Here is an 11883-nt window from a genome sequence, read left to right as displayed (position 1 = left end):
CCAGTCTTGTAGACTCAAATTGATACCTTTCTGACTCGCCATCCATTTCTGGGTAACGTTATGCCGGTAATATTCTCGGATGTTGATATAAATTTGATCTCTAAATGTTTGAATCACGACGTGTCGGTCTTCCCTAATAGGAACGCGAAGCATTTCGCGGTCCGATGGAAAAGTCGGCAATTTCCAACTCGTTTCGGGCCGTTGTTCCATGGCGTGTATTTTCTCGTATGGAGTTGATCTCGCTCTTTTTTCCCAAGCTCTTTTATCCTTTCCCAGACCATGGTTAGAGGATGGACGGAACGGTTCTTTCTTACGAAGGTCCGAAATTTCATAATCGGTATCCTCCGCTATCTTCGCTAATTGATCGTTATAATAAGAGAGGTCGTCGTCATCGTTCCATTCGCCAAAAACTTTCGTTTCCTTAAACGTATTGCTGGATACCCCTTTTCCAGTAGCGAAAGATCCACTCTGCTGCTGATGACTAGCCATACTGATCAGATTGAGATCGTGTCAAGGAATGAAGTTAATGCTGCTCACTCCTCTATTTATACACTCTGTCCCCTTTTTCTTTTTTAAACGGCGATACGTCGTAAATGTACAACAAACGAAAAGCACGTAAAAATGTTTTAAACGATCGCTGGCGTCCGTAAATTTGCGCGATGTACGAGAATAAAACGGTCAATTTGAACGTCGTTACGATGAGATTAGTTGGTTATTTATTATCCACCGAACCTGTTTTAACGAGCGAGACGCGTGGCTAATTGACACGCCAAACCAGCCACCGATCGTGTTTTTACCGAGAAAAAACACGTTGCAACACCTAGTCACAAATATTAGCGGCGGTAAATTAGAGCGAGACGCGTGGCTAATTGACACGCCAAACCAGTCACCGATCGTGTTTTTAACGAGAGAAAACTCGTCGCAACGCCTAGTCACAAATATTAGCGGCGGTAAATTGGAGCGAGACTAGTTGTTAATTTGTTGATTACTTGACACGACAAACCAACCACCGACCATGCTTTTAACGAGCGAAAGCACGTTGCAACGCCTAGTCACAAATACTAGCGACGTTAAATTGGAGCGAGACTCGTTGTTTAAAAAAAAACATTATCCACCTATCGTGTTTTGTAACAACGCCACGCCCGCAAAAGTTTTTAACGACCGTAATGTGTTGAACAGTCTCGATTTGTTGGTTGTTTCTTTAACGGTTTGATTTGATTTGATTTTATTCGGTACGCAGAAATTACAATTAGTCTCGATTTGTTGATTGTTTTAATTATCCACAGCGTGACCTTACAATCAGCGCTTTTTAACGTGTTTTTAGCGGCGAAACGGCCACAAATGTTTGTTGAATACTCTCGCTTTGTTAGATATTTTTCTCCGATCATGTTTTGTAATGACGCCACGTTCGCAAATGTTTTTAACGCCCGTAAATGTTTGTTGAATGCTCTCAATTTGTTGGATATTTCATCCGATACATTAATCGCGTTTTTAACGTAGTTAAAAAACTTGCCTCGCAAAAAATATCGGCGTTAATCGGAACGTAACTCGTTAAAATTCAGCCGTGAGAGTAAACCGTTGCTCCTCTTCCGTCGCCATAACGCCTGCCTTTTGGTATTCACCGACGCGTTTTTCGAAGAAATTCGTCTTACCTTCGAGAGAAATATTTTCCATAAAATCGAAAGGGTTGTTCACGCGATAGAATTTTTCGTAACCCAGTTCGACCATTAAACGATCGGCGATGAATTCTATGTATTGAACCATTAGACGTTCGTTCATTCCTATCAGTGAACATTTTAAAGCCTCCGTCATAAATTCACGTTCAATCGCCACCGCTTCTCGTACGATTTTCAGCGTGGTTTCGACCGATGGTTTTTGGTCGATGTACGAGAATAATAAACAAGCGAAATCGCAGTGCAACGCCTCGTCACGACTGATGAGCTCGTTGGAAAAAGTCAGACCGGGCATCAAACCTCTTTTTTTCAACCAGAATATCGCGGCGAACGATCCGGAGAAGAAAATCCCTTCGACGACGGCGAACGCAACGAGTCTCGTGGCGAAAGTGGCCTCGCCGTCGTTGATCCAACGTAGAGCCCATTCGGCTTTCTTTTTCACGACCGGTATAGTTTCCACGGCGTTGAGTAAGTATATTTTTTCGCGTTTGTCTTCGATGTAGGTATTTATGAGCAAACTATACATTTCCGAGTGAATGTTTTCCATCATGATCTGAAATCCGTAGAAGAACCTCGCTTCGGGAATTTGTACTTCGCTACAAAATCGAGTCGCTAGATTCTCGACGACTATTCCATCGCTACCCGCGAAGAAAGCGAGGATGTGAGAAATGAAATACTTCTCTCCGTCGTTGAGACTTTCCCAATGCGGTTTATCTTTAGCGAGATCTACTTCAGTCACCGTCCAGAATGACGCCTCCGCTCGCTTGTACATTTGCCATATGTCGTTGTACTGAATAGGAAAATAACGAACCGAGATGGATCAACACGTAGTAATAACTCCTCGTTACGGGACATTTTCAGCTCTTATGTGGAACGTGCACTATGCGCCGTGCTTTATATCAAGTTTACGATCACGATAACTATATAAATATGAATACGCAGCTTTAGCTTTTGTACCGTGTAGTCTGGAAATATGTTTTACCCTGGAATATATAACCGTGGATTATACTCGCTCATGAATCATATTACGCTTTTGGAATTATATTATGTGTTTTATAATGTGCATTGCACCTTTATAGATTCACGTTATATGGAGCTGATTCGGTAAGTCGCCATCTGTTCTTAATAAAGGTGAAAGAATAAAAGACAATTCTCTCTCGTTTGTTTTTCCATCGTTTGTCAAACGTTCCTAAATACTAACGTCCCTAAATATTAACGTCCCGAAATATTAACGTCGATTCAAAATGACGTTATTTCCGGTTGACCTTTTCAACATGGCGGTATTTCCGGTTGACCTTTCAAAATGGCGGTATTTCCGGTTGACCTTTGACCACTTCCGGTTGACCTTTGACCCATGACCCGGAAATGACCTTTAACCTTTGACATGCGTTGACCTTTGACAACTTCCGGTTGACCTTTGACAACTTCCGGTTGACCTTTGACCTGGAACCGGAAGTGGCGACGTCTCTACAAGCTATATTACTACTCGCTGTGTCGGAGGAGTGTTTTCCAGATACTGCCAACTGCCAGGGGCCCCGGGCCTAGCCCTAGACTAGTCATGCTAGCATCATGCACTCATCTCAGTCATGCACTACACATAACTGTGCGACATACAATGTAGATTTGACACGGGTTCTGTTTTGTATTTTAATTGAGGTCAAACTCATGAACTTACCATTTAAATGTTGATATCAAGATGAACAGAAATAAATAATCCATTCTACTTTCTAGTCATAAACCGGCACGGATCTCACTGTTTAGTGTCATGTATGGTCACTGATGGTATATGGTCATGAGTTTGCAATATTGAAATTGTTATTGAAATCGGTTTGCTAGCCCCGGGCCTAGCCCTAGACTAGTCATATGCTAGCATCATGAACTCAGTCATGCACAACACATAATTGTGCGACATACAATGTAGATTTGACACGGGTTCTGTTTTGTATTTTAATTGAGGTCAAACTCATGAACTTACCATTTAAATGTTGATATCAAGATGAACAGAAATAAATAATCCATTCTACTTTCTAGTCATAAACCGGCACGGATCTCACTGTTTAGTGTAATGTATGGTCACTGATGGTCATGAGTTTGCAATATTGAAATTCTTATTGAAATCAGTTTCTTCCAAGTTCAAGATAAAAGTAACATGATTGTATTGAAATGTAAGTTATAAACTTTCTTCCTGCTGTCCAGCGGGTATGAACTATAATGTAGACACGATGATTGCGGCCTAGTCGAGCCTAGCATGCTAGCCTGCATGTCAGTCGGTCTGCTGACTCGCCGCAAAAATACCTCCAATTTTGCACAAAACAATCCATGATGTCAAATTATCACATCCAAAGTGTCGCCATGAACGTCAGCTTCAACTTCTCCAACCAAAGTTTTTCCATTGATAATCAGGTTTCATGTAATCATGAAATTAAACCTTGTTTAATGTGTATTCCCATTGCCACACACATCATAACGGTTGTCCGACTTGATTTCTACGATATTGCTGATGTGATGAGGCTACAATCCATAATTAAATACCGAATTAAAAAAATACTAGTTTGCGTCTGACGTCAGGACAAAGGCGCGCCGTGATTGGTTGCTGACCTGCGCAGTATGGCATTTTTGGTCTGGTTGACAGTACGGCATACGCAAGCTAGTCTTTTTAATTCGGTCTTCAATTATACAATATATGAGTTTAAAAAATTTCTAATGCATAATTCATGAGCTTGATAGACCCGCACCATTGGCGCCACGTGCTAGGTGTTTCTAGAATCCCTATAGAATAAGATTAATTTTAATGCTAATTTATTGCACATGCTGAGGAAGCGTGATTACCTTTTTGAACATTCGGAAATGGCGATAGGCGAATTTATGTATGGCGCAAAGAGGTGGGTGATATATATTGGGCTCTCAATATTGGGCGGAAATTAGAGTACTTGTCAGAATATAAATTTGTACAATCGGCCTACATGCCGCGCAATGTGCGGCATTTTTAGGTGTAAATTTCAAAGCAAACTACCTCCTGCGGAGGCAGAAAAACGATGTGCAAACCTCGTCTAATGTTATGTATCCAGTATTAGGATGGAATTCACTGTATGATCGCTGCAATTATTTTAAAGCACTTAAATCTTTAAATGGCCTGGCGCCATCATATCTTTCTTCTAAATGTAAATATGTATCTGATAATCATGGCATTCATACAAGACACACTGCAGCTGGTCTGCCAGCGTTGCCACCTTGCTCTAATGGTAATGATACCGAATATTTTAAATTTTCTTTCTCGTACAGTGGTGTTGAGGTATGGAACATCATTGATTATGATGTAAGGAACGCCTCAAATTTACAATGTTTTAAGAATATGTATAAGTTTAAGCAAGGAAGTACATCCATGGTTTAAGCCATAATATGATGTTATTAGTGGTTTCGTATGTATTTAACAGTGTATTTATATAGAGATGTTCATTTGTTTGGGGTTTTTTTGTCAAATAATTGTTCATCTAGTTGGTGCTATATTATTTTGTCATGCTGGTTTGATTTGTTATGTGTTAATAATTTTTGTTGTATTATAATGTAATTTTAAATTTCTGTTGTGCAATTGTTATATGATGCAGGGCCCCGTGTAAGAACAGCATTTTTGCTGATCGGGTTACCCTAGGTAAATATGATGTAATAAAGTATTCTTTATCACCAAAATATTATTATTTATTATGTTTGAACACTGAGCATTTATAAAGCTTTTAAAGAGCTTATGATAAGATAATACACGGAGATAATACATGCTTTTAAAAGTATAAAACCTTTATGAAAGAAATTTGGCTTTATTAGTATAAATTACTTTTTTTATAGTCAATAGATCATGAAGGACCACAGTGGGAATGTATTTGTATGTATTCTTTTCTGTGTTTGTTATCCTTGGTTTGAGTCCTTAAAAATGAAATGAATGAAATGAAAGTGTTCTGCCTGTATATAAAGACCGATTATCTTATGTCTGTCTCAATTTGCCGAAGACTAGTCACGTTGCATGCCCAGAACCAGCATCGGCAGTTGAACCTTCACCACCTTTCAGGTTTCTGGCAATCATTTGTCCTGATATGAGCCTTTTGCAGTGCTGCTAAACAAGTAAGTGCCCTAAAATGTTATGTTTTTCTTTTTAGTATTGTAATGTTAATTACAAAATTCACTTCAATTCAGCGTTCTAAAATCTGACCATTTTAAGGCCTTGTTAATTTAAAAGTTTGTCTCAAAGCTCCTATGGGTTCAACATCTAATGCGGAATGCGTTTTTATTTCAATATTTGATTTGTTTTTTTTCAATTATAAACGTAACAAGACTTAAAGGAGGATTTCGTGATCCTCTCTTTTTATTATATTTTTTCAGTAGATATTCACGAAAAATGCTTATTCCCAAAATTTCAATTGATTCCGATTTTGCGTTATGCAAGATTATGTGTATTACACTTCTCCATAGGCCAGTGTTGTAATTTCGTTCTGGTATACCAGAACGAAATTTGACGATATGTTTGCTGAACGAATTAATCTGCAAGAAATTTTTGGCACATGAACATTATGTAGCCAGAGGTTTCCAGTGGTATAAAAATCTCAACTTTTTTTGAAAAGAGTGGGGGGATGAGGCTGTGGATCACGAAATGCCCTTTAAATTATTGTGTTTCTTTCCTATTTTCAGATACACTTTATTGCAAAACACACAACATGAGGGGGTTGGTCATTGCGTACGTGGTCCTTTTTTCTGTCGCTATTGTAAATTCAGTTTTAGGTGCAGGTGAAGGTAAGTAAAAACAATGTCTTCGAAACTGGCCGAACTGGCACATATATATAAACTGCAGTTGTTTTAGGGAACACTCTATGAAATGCAATGTGAAGATTTCCAAACGTAGGTATCGGACGTACGTCGATCTATTCAAAACCCCTCTCCTGTATCGAAGCGAGGTCACGTACTTAGCCAGTTTTGAAGATTTACCACGTGCGAAATGAACGTAGACACATCGTTGAAAATGCACAAAAATTGTCCATTTCACAATATGTTAAAGACAGTCAAGGATAATGAACATACGAAGGAACGTCCAATTATTATTATGATCCTTTTTGCTTGTAACAAATCATTATAATAAATGTACAGCGATGTGTTAAAAATTGATAAATTAATAAATTTATACGCGATGTCCATACGCAGAGATTGCCCATTGAAATATGTGTGATACTTTGCGTATAAAAAATGACATTGCGATTTCACATCTTGGACTCAGCGAAGCATTAAAACGTACGTTCCACGTTGAAATATGCTGATTTTACGACATGTCGAAGTTCATGCAACGCACCTTATTTTCAGGATAAAAAAGTCTCCTTTTGAATGTAAAGTCATGATATATGGATACCAACATATATGTTTTCGGGCGACTATAATATTTGGGGAGCACAAAACACAAGTTTACATAAGTTTAAGCAGCATGTTAAGTCAAAATTTTAGTGTAAATCAAAAGCGTGCTGTTTGAATTAGGCGGAGACTCGGTAACCTGGAGATACCATTATTTTTTCAATCACTATGCCCTCTATCGACCTAGATCCGGCTAGATCAGATATTATAGTCTTTATTCCAGCCGCCTTGTCCTCCTTCGTGACGAATGAGCATAATCCAGTTTGGAACCGAGACTAGCAATATTTAAAACCGTATTAACGTACGTAAAAACGTACGTTAAAACGTACGGTCCACGTGCTGCGTATGGAACATCGCAATCTCTCTAATACCTATTCACTGCCCGTACGTTGAACGCAATCTCAGCAAACACAATACATTTTCGACATCCATTCGCAAAAGGGTATATAAAGGGTATGAAAAATTTTCATAACATTCAAAAAACATTTTATGATAACTTACTGCAAATATTCTAACATATTGTTATTTAAGTGTTGATAAAATATTTGGCAAAAATGTTTACAAAAATATTTTACAGTAACATTTTATACATTTTACGAATATTTTTGTAGTGTGTTTTCATACAAAACATTTTAAAACGTTTTCATTGCCTTTATATAACCCGACATTTAATGTTATTAAAATGTTTTTACTAAAAACCAAAATATAACCTGTATAAAACGTTTCAAAAACATTTTGTGTTTGCTGGGATATTGTTTTCACGAGGTGCGTTTTCGGCTCTTATGCAAGGGTCATTCAAAAAGTTCTACCTCCATCGTCACATCTCTGTTATCTTACGTGACAGGAAGTTGAAATTACCCATGAATATACTCTTAAATCTTGGTTACAAAAATAAGTTATTTGATTAAAATGTAATGTTTGGTTGTTAAGATGTGTTGGTTAAAGTGAATGCAGATTTGGTATGTCGGAAACGGTTTTAAAAGAAGGGCCAATTTTGATTAAAATGGTTGCCCACATCTATGTGGAAATCATTGCAGATTTATTTCTGAAAATGATTAAACTGCTTTATTTTTGTTCAAATAATTTAGTTCAGTTTTACTGGGAACCCTTCAATGTTTTCTTCTCATATAAAACGTGTTTTATTTTGTTTTGAAGACCCAAGGCATGTCAGGGACCTCAAATAGGAACGAAATATTTATCATGAGTAATCATGGTAATAAAGCAGTTGGACAACCGCAATAGTGGAGATTATCCACAGCTACAATATGATGCTTACTTATCTTTTGGCTTCAGTTTTTAACTGTTTCTGACGTACCAAATTTGTATTCGCTTTAACATATCTAAACAACCAAAAATCCAATGAAATAACTTCTATTTTGTAGCCGAGATTTAAGAGTATAAAGTCCGATTCAGACTCCACATCGCAGCGCGATGCGATGTTGCGATGCTTTTAAAACATCGCAGCATCGCGCGATGAAATGTACATTTCAATTTCATCACGCGATGCTGCGATGGTTTAAAAGCGTGTGGGGTCTGCATTCCCTTTTATGGTCATTCTGCCAACCTTAATTTTCCAGCAGCCAATGACAACCGTGCACGGCTGCGATATCGCATCGCGATGCGAAAAAGTTGAACAAAATCCAACTCCATGGTGGACCGAAATTTCAACCGCGCGATTAGAATTTTCACCGCCGAGATCAGATTTCAGTTTTTATAACATCGCAGTGTCGCATCGCGCTGCGATGTGGAGTCTGAGGAGCGTGGGTAATCCGGACACGTAATATATAAAGATGTGATGATGGAGGTGGAACTTTTTGAATGACCCTCGTATTTGCACCCATACAGTACCGTTCCAGAAAAATATGTCCCAGTGCAAAATTTATAGAAACAATTTTAAGTCAAATATTAATATTTAGCCAATTTTTGGAAATAAGGGCCAAAACATGCCTTTTTATGGTGTTTTTCGTATGCTGTGACAATCAAGCCCAAAGACTTGTACTAAAACTTCAGTTTATGCATTCTAATTTATGGAAAAGACATGTTTCATTGTTATAACCAACCATTTAATCAAGTAACACAAAAAAGTGAAAATTAGAGCAACATTTCGGCATATTATAGGCCTACTCAAGATTTTGAATGCTTAGACTTGTTCCAAGTCTGTGATTTTTGTGACTCGATTGTCATGTTTTGGGCTCTTTATTCAAGAAATTAGTAAAATTGAAAACTGTTTCTTTTATCTCCTGAAATTAGGTGAAAACTTTGTAACAGTAGGTCAAAATGTACAGGATGAACGCCAGTATATAGCCCCTATTGACTTTCTGTACAAACGGGGTCCGAGATTAACGTCATTTTCATGTACAACTAGTTGGGTTTTAAGCCTTTTCTAATGTATTACATTAAGTCACATGGAACTTTTTCACTTTTCGAAACACTGATTTTTGTTTTTGACCGGGCTTATCCACATGGCCAATGTTGCTTCGCTCACATCCAGCTCCAAGTGAAATTTCCCTGATAGGTAAACCTACCAGCCAAAGTTCTACATTCATGACAAAAGAAATTGACGCTTCCAAGAGCACCTCTGACCACGCAGTGGATGGCAACACCAACGGATATTATAAACATGGCTCCTGCACATCTACAGGTGAGAAAGTTCAATTGTAAATAACTTTGTGAAAGGGATGTAGGCCAAAATAACTTTTGTTGTTAGTCTTGCAGAAGATGTCTATAGGTGAAAAAGACTAAAATGCGACTTGAAACTTACGTGACAGAAATATACATTGCCAGAGGTTGTGATTAATATAGTTATATCCGCTCTTTCTGACCCCTCTCCTCTCTCTCTCTCTCTCTCTCTCTCTCTCTCTCTCTCTCTCTCTCCCTCCCTCTCTCTCTCTCTCTCTATCTCTCTCTCTGTTTTTGTTTGTTAGTGACTCTAAACACCCTCTTGAACAACTTATCCAAAAAGGACAAAAAGGACTTAAAGGGGAAAAATGGTGATATGCATATTTCCAAAATGGCCGCTAATGCAGAGCTCAAATTTCAAAATTGGACGAGTATGGATAAAAAAAATAAACCATCTAATTATATTCCCCTCCTTATTATGATTCAGAAAAAGTATAGTTTCACCTTTCTCCGATGTACAGTTCTTGAGTTATAAACATAAAGGTAAAAAAATCCAAAAATGCTCCGATTTATTTATTTATTTATTTATTTATTTATTTATTTATTTATTTATTTATTTATTTATTTATTTATTTATTTATTTATTTATTTATAAAACAATTCAGAAAGCAGGTCACAGACACTACTACAATATGTATAAAATCAACAGACAAAGCAACAACAAAATGCATACAATAGCAAAACATTAAAAGGCAAAGAAGAAATCAAAGATTTAAAACGCTGAACAAATTGAGGAATGGTAGATTGCATGTTCATGATTTGCTTACAGCGAGGGGGTCAATCTGTTTGGCATAGGCCTACTTATGATTCCTACCGTGCCGATCACCTTTGGTTTTAAGCTGTTTTAGGCAGCATTTGAGAATGTTTAGGAGACGCTTGCAACCCTGGCCAAATCGCACCAACAGTTGATCTCTCCTCTATAAGGAAACCAGTAGTTTCTCCAAAGCAGCCCGATAAGATGTGTAGCACTGGCCCAGGATGATACGACACGCCGGCTTCTGGATCATTGTTGCCATCATATTATATGTGTAGCACGAAAATGGCAGTAACTGATAAAAAAAAGATGTAACATTAATTTGAACTGTTTTCTGTACATGTATTATGTATAGGATAATGACCAAGGATTAGAACGTGAGTGGATAAGAATGGCCGCGGGCCGAAGGCCCAAGGCCATTCTTATCCACTCACGTTCTAATCCGCGGCCATTTAACCGACTTAATATACACCTATGACGTCGCGCTATTGTTTTATCGCTCCATTATTTTCCACGAATGGAGTGTTATAGAAATAGGTTGATCATTTACAAATTGCTGATTGATACCGTTATAATAACAATCCACAAAAAAACGTTGACAACGTAAAGAAAGCAGCAAGTTTAAAAAGCCCCCACCTCGGCTCACTTTTTGAAACTAGCTGGATGTCTCTATTGAGCGGCGGTTGTTGGTGGTCTTTCGCAGTTTGTGGTTTTAATTTGTTGGATATCCAAATTTCGCGGTTTGTGGTTCTTTGTAGGCTTGCGGGCCAATCTAGTTGGATATCCCTAGTGAGCGGCGGTTTTTGGCGTTCTTTCGAGGTTTGTGGTTTTAATTTCTCTAATTTGTCAGGCCCTGGTCTCTATCGGTGGCTAATTTGTCTTTTAAACTGGTTGAATATCCATATTTCGCGGTTTGTGGTTCTTTGTAGCCCTGCGGGGCAATCTAGTTTGACATCCCTATTGAGCGGCGGTTGTTGGCGGTCTTTCGCGATTTGTGGTTCTTTATTTCCCTCATTCTTCAAGCCCTGATCTCTAGGGGGGTTTATAGCTTAAGCTTGTTGGATAACCATACTTCTTTGTAGCCCCGCGGGCCAATTTAGGTGGATATCCAAAATTCGCGGTTTGTGGTTCTTTGTAACCATGCTTAGGGCCTGCACTTTGGCTCGACATTTGAAAGGGGGGTGAATTCATTTTTGGATACGCCCCTATTATAATTAGGTAATACTCACACACATTCCCTATATGTATACATGTTCCAAATGTAGTAAATCTGTCTGCTTTATCTGTATTGTGCCGTTCTTAAGCAAATAGTTGAACACGATTTCATCAAACATTATAACAATAGCTCTTTTACAGTGTACAATCATCCCGGACAATAAATTGGGCAATAAT

At 38.2% G+C, this 11883-nt stretch overlaps 1 pseudogene; it reads right to left on the bottom strand.

Annotated features, from left to right (window-relative positions):
• Positions 1-1551: 1551 nt before the first annotated feature.
• On the bottom strand, positions 1552-2528 carry LOC140136487 (ribonucleoside-diphosphate reductase subunit M2 pseudogene; annotated as a pseudogene).
• Positions 2529-11883: the final 9355 nt, after the last annotated feature.

Source organism: Amphiura filiformis, chromosome 16 (assembly GCF_039555335.1).
Source record: "Amphiura filiformis chromosome 16, Afil_fr2py, whole genome shotgun sequence".
Classification (NCBI taxonomy): Eukaryota; Metazoa; Echinodermata; class Ophiuroidea; order Amphilepidida; family Amphiuridae; genus Amphiura; species Amphiura filiformis.
This window is presented reverse-complemented; position numbering and strand designations above follow the sequence as displayed.